General features: G+C 37.0%; 1 pseudogene; it reads right to left on the bottom strand.

The window, feature by feature from the left end:
* Positions 1-1687: 1687 nt before the first annotated feature.
* Positions 1688-4291, bottom strand: LOC149242699 (uncharacterized; annotated as a pseudogene).
* Between the last annotated feature and the right edge of the window lie 9703 nt (positions 4292-13994).

The following is a 13994-nucleotide window of genomic DNA, read 5'->3' as shown; positions in this document are numbered from 1 at the left end:
CACTTCCAGCAAAGACTATTATTAACAACATGACACATTTACAAGTGATGACAACAACAAATTTTGGTATTCTAGTCAGAATGGAAGCTTAGAGGTAGCACTTCAAATCAGCCATGCAAAGGAACTTAAACTAATTGATCTTAACAGACTGCAAGAAGTAGATCCAATGTGTGGTTTCCATTTTAAGCATTAGGTATTGTCATTCGAGCTTCATATGTGCAAGCAACTGATTACGAAGTGACCCTAGTCCAAAAAATTTAGGAATATAGCAAAAGAAGCAGAGGGCTTTTAAATTGGAGGATGGTTAAACCAACACCGTTTGCCACAGCCACAAAGTACAGTCAGATTCAACAGACCTCTCTGGATAAGGTCCGATCTCTGCTTCCATAATCTCATGCTGTTGTTGTAGATTAATTTACCACATAGCCTCTAAAATACATAGTGTTCATACAGTCAGACGATGTTCAATGCGATAACATCAATCCCAGAGAGGCAAGTTCCCATGTTAAGTTTTAAGACAACCAGATGCCATGTTGCCAGGTCAATGCACATATGGTCTTATGTCCTATTATAGCGAGTTTGGATAAACTAATTATATGACATCATGAAAAGTCGTCAATTTCTCAATCAACCTCTCGCACCCATATGAAACCCATAGTGAGGATCACTGCAGACTGTTAAAGTTTGTCACATGGTACAAAATTACTGAATGCAGTTGACGGATAATTTAATCGACTGTTTAATTGTACCTTAAACTTCCCATAAGCAATTCGGCATTAGCAACTCAACCACTAGAGAAAACCACGAGTAGACCCTCCATCAATTCACACCCATATCAGAGCTTCATAGTATTTATATGAACGCTGGTAAGTTCTATACTAGTAGGTGTTATTACAGTAAGTTCATCTATTTTACCTAAATTAGAAATTGTGACTATTGGAAGCAAATGCTAACACTAATTTCCATAAAACAATTCCTCAAGACCACTTCAGACAGACCATTCAGCTAATGTAAACTGCGGCAAAGGCAGATACATTATATAGTATTTGAAAGCCTTAACAACCTTGAAATCACTAATAACATATCAGATGAATCTGCAACTCACCGCTGTTATTATTTGCAAGGTCCACTTTATCAATGTCAAATGACAACTCACTAACCATTTTAGCAAACCAATTCTAGGTTATATATGTGAGCACTGTCAATGTTATTTACCTGGGGCACTACACCCATTGCAAGTACACACCAACTGCTAGGCCCAACCCATTTCAGACTAAACAACTAGTGCATTTAATAAAGATGTATCACCGACTAAGCACTAAATCAGATGTGTTTTCATATTTAACACATAGTGCACTTTTCTGGAAATTTCAATTGGATGATTCCATCAACACAACCACCAAGCCTGTTTCAGATTGCCTGCCTAGCCTATAATTACCAAAGTTACCACTGCACTTCATCAATTGCAATTTACTCCCTATTACTAAATCTTGCCAGGTGCATTTCAGCAATATCGTCACAGAGGCTGTTATTTGTGGCTGAATATGTCACAGCACCAATATCAAACTTTTTTGATGTCATGAAATATTCTATTGGGCTTTTTCGAGTGTGAAGTCCTTGCATAAGATAAGATAATTATATTTATATGTAATTAATGACCATAAAGTAGGTCAAAGAGACTGTTGAGTACAATGATGTCCATAAAATGTGGAATAACCAAACGGTCTTCTGTAAAAAAAATACAATGGATGAATTTAAAAGATACAGTGCAGGAACATAAAAGATACAATGTATGAAATTCCCCGATAGAGAAGATCCAGGGGCTAATGGTTCATCAAACCCATCTCTCTCCTAACATGAAACCACTGAATAACACTGAAAAAAAATCCACAAAATTTATTGGCCCAGTGGGAAGTGGGTGGGGACTGTCCACTAACTCATGGATGCTCATAGTGCATCCATTATAGTGGCACGTGGAATCATATCAGGGACAAGACAGACCTCTATCTCTCATTTGTTTGTATAATTTTATTGCCTCCTTCAGATTACCCACTTTGTAGAGTCCATTCATCAATGCGGTGTATGTGACAACATCAGGGTTCCGACCTTGGCGTTGCATCTAATAGAAATTCTGTTGAGCTTCGTCTGTCCTATTATGCTTGCAAAGCCAGTGTATTAATGTAGGATACGTAACTAAGTTAGGCCTGCAGACTTTCTCTGGCATCTCTCGAAGAAGTTCCCCTGCCTTCTACAGATTACCCGCTTCGCAAAATCCATTTATAAGTGTACTCTATGTTATTTGATCAGGTGGAAAGCCTATTTTCACCATAACATCTAATAACCCGAGAGCTTCCTGAAGCTTGTCTTCTTTGCCAAGACCATCAATAACAGTGTTGTATGTGATAACACCTGGATTGCACCCTTTGTTTAGCATCTCATGAAGCACTCCGGTGGCCTCCTGCCATTGCCTTTCCTTACATAAACCATTGATAAGTGCATTGTATGTGAAAAGGTTAGGGCATATGTTTTTCGCAGACATTTCAGAGAAGAGCTTCCCCACCTCAGCTAACTTGCCTTCCTTACAAAAACCATCAATAAGTGCCTTTAGGTAACAAAATTGGGGCATATGTTTCTCCCAGCCATTTCAAAGAAGAGCTTCGTTGCCTCATCCAACTTGCCTTCCTTACATAAACCATCAATAAACATATTACATGTGACAACATCGTGGATATGTTTTTCTCAGACATTTCACAGAAGAACTTTCTCCCCTCAGCCAACTTGCCTTCCTTACATAAATCATCAATAATTACATTGTATGTGACAACATCAGGGCATATGTTTCTTCCAAACATTTCAGAGAAGAGTTTCCTTGCCTCATCCAACTTTCCTTCTTTACATAAACCATCTATAAGTTCACTATATGTGACAACATTAGGGTACATGTTTCTCTGGAACATTTCAGAAAAGAGCTTCCTTGCATCGTCCAACTTGCCTTCCTTACCTAAAGAATCAATAAATGCACTGTATGTAACAACCCAAGGGTATATATTTCTCCCATACATTTCAGAAAAGAGCTTCCTCGCCTCATCCAACATGCGTTCCTTACATAAACCATTAATAAGTGAACTGTACGTGACCACATTACGGGATATGTTTTCCTCAGGCATTTCAAAGAAGAGCTTCATCGCCTCGTCCAACTTGCCTTCCTTACATAAACCATTGATAAGTGCATTGTATGTGACCACATCAGGGGATATGTTTTTCTTGGACGTTTCAGAGAAGAGCTTCCTTGGCTCATCCAACTTATGTTGTTTACATAAACCATCAATAAGTATATTGCATGTAATAACATTCAGATTACACCCCTCTTTTATCATCAGATATAGTAGTTTGTTGACTTCTTGGAGCTTACTTTCTTTGCATAGCCAATCCATGAGCCTGTTAAATGTGAATGTGTCAGGCTCATGGCCATTTTGCAACATAACAGCTAACAACCCAAATGCCTCGTGGGATTTCCCGGCATTGCAGAGCCCCTATTAGGGTATTATATGTAACATGACTAGGCTCTTGTTGTTTGTATTTCATTTGGTTCAAAACCTTGATAGCATCCTCCACTCTAAACTTCCTGCAAAGCCCTTTGATGAGGGTATTGAAGGTTATGACATTTGGAACATACCCATGTGCATCCATTCCTTCAAACACTTTGAACGCATAATCCATTCTACCTGTTTGACAGTGACAATTGATGATAATGTTCAAAGTTATGAGATCTGGGATAATGTCGGCTTAAATCATAAGCCTATAAACAGACAATGTAGATTCATGTTGATTCCGTCGAAGCAAGCTAATTAACAAGAGACTGCAGGTGCAGGTGATGAGAGTGGGGATGGATGTTTATTTAGGTGAAAGCAAGTGCTTGAAGGTATACAGTGCTTCTTGAAGTCTGTTGTTGCAACAGAGTGTTTTAATGCGCCTGTCTGCAGTGGCGCTCAAAGTGCGGAAGTAAAGACGATAAATGGAGGTGTTATTGTTGCAGAGGGAGACCACTGTGTTCCTCGTTGTAGTGGCGGCCATGTTGTGCAAGCAGAAATGTGTTTGTGTGACAGCAGCTCCTTCAAACCCTAATGAGGAATGAGATTGAAACCCTAATTTGTTGAAGGTTTTATTTATGTGAGTTGTAGATCAGAAAACCAATCTAGATCTTAAATATGGATTTACCAAGGGTCTAGAGGATCAAATTTCTTTTCAGTGTAAAAGATATGTTTGGATCCCAAGAGATTGGATATCTGGGGCTTGGTAGATCCGGATTTAAGATGGATCTAGAATGGGTTAATTTCCTCTTTAAATAGGCTATATTTCAAATGAATACCATGGGTAAATACCATTAATTCTCAATATCATAGGTCATTTTTATTTTTATTTTTATTTCTAATTTTATAACCATTTTTATTTTTATTTTCACTTTTATTTTTATTATTATTTTTATGGGTTATTTTTATTTTTTACTTTATTTTTACCAAGTTAAAATGTTTAGTTTACATTACATTAATCTTTTACTTTAATTTAATTAATTTTTATATAATTTGACTTAGTCAAAATGTTAAATATTACATTACAACATCTCTACCATACTAGGCTAGAGTGCCTCTTGCTTAAATATTTCACATTACCACATCTTATGGCCATGTTCCAAAAAATGTGTTCTAGTCATACAAAAAACATAATAGGAAATTAGCAAACACATACTTAGAGTTCGCGGGACATTGCCTAATTCATGAATATATGCCATAAGTCCCTCGTCTCGTCCTTGAAAAAAACAGTGTAGAATATACTCCCCAGATGTTGATGTAGACCTTTTTTGGATAGCTCATCGACAATAGTGTTCTACTCAGATATATGTGGGAGAAAGACAAATCCAGGAATTCCCCCTGAATCTCTTTGATACTCTACTACTAGTTTATAAGCTTGTAGTGTTCAAAATTTGTACAACCCTGAAACCAATTTGTGACCGCCTTTGAATCTTTGAATACCACCAAATTGTCAATGGAGAGCCATTTTGTGCAAAAATAATACTCCCCCAAGAGAAATGACCCATGCACAAATGTTTGTACCCTGACCGCAATTTCACATAAAATGAAAACAAAGTTCTGGATTGATAACAATATATACCCCACACCCACAGTTCCCACTGTTGGTTGCCCCATCAAAAAAGCCAACAAGGAATCTGTCCCATATGTTAATGAGGTGAATAAATCTCGTGTGCTTGTGATTAGCCATTGAGACATACTCATTGAAGTATGCAACAATGGAATAACAACACTGCTAATATCCCAACTAGATCCCTGGAAAATATGGGCATTCCTCTAGAGCCAGAATCCTCAAAAAAGAATAAAGGAAGGGAACACCACTCTATGTATTCCATGAGCCAATTTTGCACGCAAACATCAATGGAAACAGTGTCCCAAGTTGGCTTCAACATTAGAATATTCACTACACCCAACCAGGTAGAAATTGCAAGTGGGCATTGTAAAAAAAGATAAGCCACATCTTCACTAACAGAGGCGCACAAAACACATATCCCTGGTCCATAGAAATGATGTTTGCATAAATTTTGCCACATCAAAATCTTATTCCACCATAATATCCAACCAAAACACTTGAGTTTTAATAGACAGTTCCATTTCCAGATTTTTCTAATAAACCTCAAGGAGTCAACCTTCTGTAGAACAAAAGTGATGTGGTAATAGGCCTTGTGTGCATAAATCTGCCCATTTTTAGTACAATCATCCCATTTGCAGGTTTCCCTCTTTGCCTTTTAATGCTAAGCCATCCATGTATAAGTTTTGTATGTAAGAATCCCATTGCACAACCAACACACCATATAGACCAAATTGTTTAGAGTGGCACCATGAAGGATATGAATAGGGCGAACTAGGATTCAGAAAGCTCTGATTTAAATAATATATCCCCATGTTGTATATATGTCGAATGAGATGTACCAGTAGAATGTGGTCCCCCTCAAATACCCTAATGGGATTTAATCCTATTTCCACCTTATTTCCAGCCCCAACATACCATTTAAGATTTCCAATCAGTCAATTTTTTATTTTAATCATACTAGACCAAATGCATGAGGGCATTTTTTAAACCACGGCCCCAATTTGAATCAATGCCCACAGAGACAATATTTTTAAATATTTTGCAACTATAATACTCTGCCAAATACCATAACCATTGAGAGCATGCTAAAGGTTCTTTATCAATAAAGCCCAACCAAAATATTCAATATTTAAAATACCTCAACCTCCATCCTCCTCACTTTTGGAGATGCTTTCCAAGCGAGCAAGATGAAATTTTGGTGGGCCCCTTGAACCTGCCTCGATAAAATTAGAAATAATTGAATTGATCTTGTTGATAATATCCTTTGGTGAAAGGTAGAGGTGCATCGAGTATACATAAATACTTTGTAGGACTGATTGAACAAGAGTCGGCCAACCCCCCAAAGTAAGTCATTTATGCGACCACAGAGACACCCTTCGCTCGATATTTCTCCATTAATCAATTTTGAATCCATTATTCCATATTTATTAGGTTTTAGAAAAAAACTGAAAGACTTGAAACCTTTGTCTAATGGTGCAACATTTATCCCAAAGATGTTAGAAATATGCATGACGGATGGGTCATCTCGGAAGGCAACAATTAATGTTGATTTTATTGTATTCATGAAAAGACTTGATGCCTCACCAAATAAGGATACAAATCTAATGCAAATAGGTCCATTCCAGAATAGATATCACTCCCATAAGTAGTACATCATCCACAAATATAAGTTGAGTGATTGATATATTGCAAGTAATCAAAAAACCATAGAATAAACCCAATGTGAGTGCCTTAGAAATTGTCTTGCTCAAACCATAAATGACTAGTAAAAATAGTAGAGGGGATAAAGAATACCCTCGACAAAGCTCGTGGGAAGCAATGAAAAAATTAGATGGAGCACCATTAATAAGAATTGCATAATTAACTAGAGTAACACAAGCCATGATCCAAGCAATATTCATCACATACAAGCAAATTTTATGTAAGACCAATCTTAAGAAATCCCAATCGACGAAATCATAAGCCTTGATCAAATCTAGTTCCATTAACATAATTGGTTTTTTCTTTACCTTGATAGCATGGATACATTCTTGTGCAATCGCCATAGTTTCTTAAATCAATTGATTCTCCACGAACCCAAATTAAGCCTCTAAAATGCACCTGCATAAAGTAGTCTTTATACACATAGCAATAATCTTGGAGATGAGCTTATATAGTGTATTACAAAGAGAGACGAGACAGAAATCCACAAACGAATCTGGTGCCAAAACTTTGGGGATTAATGCAATAAAAGTAGATTTGATGGCCCTAAAAATATTTTCCAAGAAAATAAGAGATCATTCTTTCTAATAAAGAAAAGAAGTATAGTCATTGAGATCAACTCTTACATCTTCAACAACTAGTTGGGCACTGTAATAAGGAGCATAAATAGACATTTAGCCCAAGAGAAACAAAAAATGTACCCAAAACTAAACACCAACTATTCCATCAGCTACATAAGGATTAGATACTACAGGGACTTTAATTACTGAGGTATCCAAGACCAAAAAAGTTATAGGCAATGCATAAACAGCCTCAAGGACACAAACATTGACTCACAAAAAGAAAAGTCAAAAGAGTAGACCACTAATATCTATACATATAAGTGAAAATGACTAAGAAAATTGGAGAGGCAGAAGCTAATGGTTAGGAGGGGCCGGAAAGCACCCTCTCCACTGAAGTTGGTTGTCCTAGAGTTTTTCCACAATGATCTAATCTTCGTCTTCCAGTAGGCCTCTTTTCGATAAATCATTTGCCCTACAAAACAAATCTTTATGAACATGTTGGAAGATAGATGTTGAAAGTGTTCTTTCAAGAGTTTAATTCTCTCCTTCGTGCAACAAATATCATTAACTTTAAGTTGATGGCTCCCTTTAAGCCACCCTAACACACACTGAGAGTCTTCTTGAGCATGAAGTGAAACCACTTTAATGGAAGCAACGACCAAGGCTCCACCAAGAAATATAATTATATTTGCTTTTGTATTGGAACCCATCCACGTGTTCATATAAATATGCAATGTTGTATTTCCGTAGAGATTTATAATAGCTCCTCCGTCGAAGACTCCATTTTGTTGTGCTCCATCAAAGAATCCAGAGTTGTACAAAGAGAAAGCCAAGGGAGAAGCAATAAGGCGTTGTGTTTTAGGTTTCTTCTATCTCAAATAGTCATGGAAAAAACCAAGAATCTAGGGCAAGATACCGTGGATGTTGATAGGGTGGTTTTCAAAGATCAATTTGTTACAAGTTTTCCGGATTCCTCAAGCCACATAAAATGGAAGGGATTTATGATTCCACATATTTTAGTCTCACCAAGAGATTTTTGTCTCCAAGTAACTCAATGGACCTGAAAGTTGAAAGTTGAGGCTCACAAGGACTTCCTGCCACAGAGTAACAATGAAATCACATTGGAAAAATAGATGTTCATTTGTTTCTAGACCTTGCTTACATAGAACAAAAGCATTAGGCCCCATGAACCCACGACGAGATGGGTTGTCCCACATTAGAATCATGTTTTCCAACACCAAGGAAGTAAAACATTTAATTTTTTTAGGAATGTCCCAACTCTAGATTTTATGACTCTACCATTTCACCTATGGGACAATGTTTTTTGGTGTGATCGTTGCATTGGCTAGATTGGGTGAAATTTGACTTGTTGCTAAATTCTTTTTCCAAACAATGGCATCCTTACTATCATTAGGAATGAGACCACCTCGGGACAATTTTAGGATGAAGCCCTCCCACTCCATTGCTAGATTACCCTGCACACCTAGATTCGTTGAAGTCTTACATCTGCCATTGAAGTTGACTTTGGAGCCTAGCATAAATGTGTGATTAAGCATTGTTATGCCATCTGCATTAATTTGATTAATAAGATCTTGTGACAATCTGAAGAAAAAAAAAAAAAAAAAAAACATAAAATAAAATAAAAAAAAAATAAAAATGTTCCTCCAATGAATGGTACCACTCCTAGGTTGATGTTATTACCATCACAGATATCCCACACCAACCATCCTTTTATCCAAGGCATAATAATCACCAAACCTTTCCAAATATTTGATCCTCCTTTATAGGTTGAGGATTGAGCCATCCAAAGCCATTCTGAAAGGATCAGTCTTTCAAGTATTTGTCAGCGATTATTGAGCTCTAAATACCTGTATCAGTGATCACTTGCCACAAAATTTTCATTGCCAGAGCCGGGTCGAACTAGTGAAGGTTCTTAAAGCCCCATCCTCCATAGGATTTAGGTTGAGACAACATCTCCCACTTCACCAAGTGAAATTCAACCTGATCTTTCTTCCCTGCCCACAAAAAAATGAAAAAATCTTACCTGATTCTATTGATTGCAAATTTAGGGACCTTAGACAATGGGAGCTAGTAAACTAGTATACTCTCCAATACTGATTTTACAAGTGTCTTCCTATCACCAATTGAAAACCACTTGTAGCACCATTTGTTAATGCGTCGCACACTATGTTTAAGAAGCCAATTCTAGTCTCCCACCAAATAACAATTAGGCTTGAGTCGATAACCGAAATAGGTAAGTCATTGCTCCAAAGATGCCATTTTGAATGGGAGAAAGATGATAATACTCTTAGAGATATCAGTTGTGGCGTTGTGCATATAAAAGTAGGACTTACCTTGGTTTATCTACATTCTAGTGGCAGCAAAAAAGGAGTCAAAAATAGAGTTGAAGATCTTGCATTCTCTAACCGATCCCTCTCCAAAGATCAAGACATTGTCCACAAAGAGAAAATGAGTAAGAGCCATGTTTTTGGAAATCTTAACACCCTTCAAGGAACCATTAGACTTGGCCATAGATATCATCCCACTTAAACCTTCAATAAAATGAATAAATAATAGTGAAGACAGGGGACATCCGTATTGAAGACCCCTAGAGGCTGAAAATAAGGCAAAAGGTGAACCACTAACTAGGACTGCAAAATTAACAAATGAAATACAACCCATAATTGAGTTTGTTACGTGCAAGTCAAAGAAAATATCTAATAGGAGTCTTAGAAAACCCCAATTTACCCTATCATATGTTTTTACCAAATCCACCTTGAGAATAGTAGTGTTGCACTTTTTTATTTTAATGAAAAGGATGGCCTCCCGAGCCACTCCAATAGCATCATGAATAACTCTACTAGAGAAGAATCCAAACTTCTCCGGATAGATGTTAGAAGAAAGAAAATTCCTCAATCTATTTGAAATCACCTTGGAGATCACTTTATAAATAAGATTGCACAAAGAAATTGAACGAGAGTCGTCAAATGAAGCAAACTTTGAGATTTTTGGAATAAGAGCTAAGAAGGTAGCATTGATTTCCCCTGAAACCTAAGTTACTAGTAATTCACGCCTCTTCAACAACTTTTAAGAGTTACGAACCGATCAAATCAAAGAAGGCTAAATAGAACTCAACATACCAACCATCCCGCCCAGGTCTTTTATCTCCAGCAAAATAATTGAGAACCATTTTGATTTCATCCATGGAAATAAGTTGACCAATCCTTGATGATTCCTTCCCTGGGAAGAAATTAGGAAAAATTTTGAGGGCTTTGAGTTGTTCCTAAGTATTGTCACCACCCGGATATTTAAATAAACCAGAAAAGTGAGACCTAGTTTCTATTTCCAGATCCAGTTGTGTGTTCACTAGATTTCCTTCACCGCCGAGAAGGTCTCAGATGGCATTCATATTCCTTCGATGGGAAGTATATTTTTGAAAAAAAAATGTGTTTCTATCACTTTGTTTAATCCATATGGCACGACTTTTTAAGCACCATATTTCTTATTTTTCTTCAAGAATGCTTTCCTTCTCAACCAAAGAGCATAGGTTACTTTTAATATCATCCGAGAAAACTGAGAAAATAAAATTAGAGCATTTGTTATTAATCGTTTCCTCTAAATAATTTAACTCATTTTGTTGATCTTGGAGATGTTTTCCAACCCTGGATAGTTTGACATGTTTTTTAATATAAGACATTTTGTAATATCAATTCTCCATTGCAGAAGACTAGAGAGGATTGCATTTCAGCCAATAATCCTAGACTAAGGCTCAAAAGAAATCCCCTTTTAACCAAACATGGTTAACTTTAAAGGGAGTCCTCTATTTCGACAAATCAAAGTTTAGTTGAAGGCCAATCAGAGAGTGGTCTGATATCCAGTCATGGTGAATCCAGGATTGATATCCTCCAATTTTAGAGACCAAGGAGTTGGTTAATAGAAATCTATCTAGTTGCTTAGCAACTCCCTCAGCCTTGGTTCTACCATTGCTCTAGGTTGATCCCAATGGACAAGGGTGAATGTCCACTAAATTTGCATTTGCAATCAACTAAGAAATCATGGGAATACTAAGATATGAGCGACAACCTCCTCCCCAAACTTCGTTGATAGAGGTGGTGAAATTTAAATCACCTGTCAGAATTAGATTTTGAGCATTGAATAATCCACTCTGAACAATATGGTTCCAAAAATAGTCTTGTTCCTGATATGGGCCATAACAATTGACAATAATTACTTGACCATCAAAACCCCTGAGAGCGCCTTCCAAAATTATTCCATTCGTGGAGGAGAACGATTGAAGAGAGTCTTCCCTAGGGTTCCAAATCATCGAAAGACCCCGAGAGTGACCAACCACATTAGCAATGAAAATACACCAGTCTGGGCATATATCTATAAGGATTTCTTTGGCTTTATCTGTAGATACCATGGTTTCCTGAAAAGGGATGATTAATGGCCTTTGAGACAATACTAGTATGCAGAGGGCTCAATGCTTGGGAGCCCCCCCCAACTCCTTTGATGTTTAAGGAGATAATGATCATAGGAGCCCCTCAATAGGGGCATAGATGCTCTAGGGGCCCTAGAAATATCCATAGGATAATAAAACTCCTCAATAGACCCCTGTGTGGATAAATGTCTCTGTCTAAGTCCTTTTAATTGGCCTCTTCTTCCTAATTGAGACTTTCTAAAAATTGGGAGAAGTTTTTAGAAGTGAGGTAGAGGCATCGCAAGGACCAAGGTAAGTCATAATCGCTGCGAAGTTGAGGGAAGACAAGGATGAGAAATCCAGGGATAATCCCCTCTTATGGGTCTAAATAAAGTTGAAGAGACGGGGGCAAAAGATGAAATCTTGCAAGAGGTGCGAGACTCCTCCACCATGCGAAGTAGGTCATGACCCATGATGTCAAAGAAATGTAAAAACAATTACATTGTCAAACCATTTGGACTCAGACTCTTGTCTTTTGCAAAAATTTTAAAACCACCTCTGCTTCCTCGAGAGATATAGGTGAATGAATACGTTGATTATCCTCTGTGGTGAACATATTAGGATACATATGGGAATTATCCAATTGGTTATCAAGGTCCACATCCACCCTGGCTTGATACATCTTTGAAAAATATTCAATGACCCCTTGTAGTTTCAAAAGAGTTACTAAATGCCGACCTCCAACACCAAACAACCCTAAATAGAATTATAATTGCGTCAATTAATTGCATATTGGTGGAAGAACTTAGTGTTTTTATCTCCTCTGGACAACCAAATGATGTGACTCTTAAGATGCCATTCCTTCCCATGGAGTGCAAGAATCTCCCACTTGTGACATTCTAAAGCCATAATCAACTCCTTTATCTTTTCCGAAAAGTAGCCTAGAGCAATTGGATCATGTAATTCCTTAAGTTTTTTTATCGATGACCCATATTTCTAGTGAGTGCTTCTTCTTTTTGTGTCTTTCCCACACATTAATAATGTGCTTTTGGTCGAACGACGTCCATTTTTGAAAAAATAGGGTTGTTGACAAGTAAAGACTAGAAATCTTGAACTAGAACATTAAATTTCTTATCTTGCAACCATGTGTGGTTAGATTTATTTGGGAGACCATGCCACAGGGGCACACAAATTCCCTTTGATTAATTGTGCATTGTATGTTTGATGTATGAAATCCATCTCTTTGATGTGTGTGATGTCCAGGGGAGCTGGAGGTGGGAGCAAGCGATGGAGGGTGTTTGCATGGACTTTGGTTGTAGGAGTTGGCATATACTTATGGATTCAAAGTGTTGTTAGTATAATAGTCTCTCAGGACAAAGTGCTCGCCAGATCGTTGTTTATCTAGGTTTGAAGTGACTGACTCCACCATTGGTTTTTCCTGTCTTCGAGAAGATGGGTTTTGTGAACCATTGAAGTATTTTTTATTTATTTTACTTGAGTTGGACGAGTCTTCCTGGTTATAGAATCATATTTATATATATTCAGTTGGTTTAAAAGCCTCTTTTGTAGGTCTTGTTTAATCATGTTATTAGGGGAATTTTTAGGTCTAAAATGAGCCTCCTAAGGAAATTATAAAATAATAGTGGAAATAGTAAAATAAGATTAGATTACATCATCAAATTTTAGAGGGAAAAAATAAAAAATTACATTTTCAACTCGTATTTTCAACTTATCTCCTTATGGGTTTACTCAAATTTCAAGTGGGAACACTCGTTGGATGCAGAATTTGATTCTTCATCCAATGAGTACTTTCGATGGACCCTGCTACACGAAAAATGAGAAATACATGAAAAACTTGATTGCAATCACTGTTTTTCATGTATTTCTCATTTTCCGTATAGTATGGTCCATCAAAAGTATGTAACATGGATACTCCTTGGATGAGGAATTAAATTTTGCATCCAACGAGTACTCTCACTCGAAATTTGAGTCAAACCTTAAGCAGATAAGTTGAAAATACAAGTTGAAAAAATCATTATTTTATTATTTTTTAATCTTTTAATATTTTACCCAAAAAATGGTGGATCATCCCCCATAGTTGACATCATCATCTTGAATCCTATTGGTTCTTATAAAGTTTATTTTGGTTG

Source organism: Pinus tabuliformis, chromosome 8 (genome assembly GCF_031772625.1).
Source record: "Pinus tabuliformis cultivar Carrire ecotype Pingquan chromosome 8, CPIR1, whole genome shotgun sequence".
Lineage (NCBI taxonomy): Eukaryota > Viridiplantae > Streptophyta > Pinopsida > Pinales > Pinaceae > Pinus > Pinus tabuliformis.
This window is presented reverse-complemented; position numbering and strand designations above follow the sequence as displayed.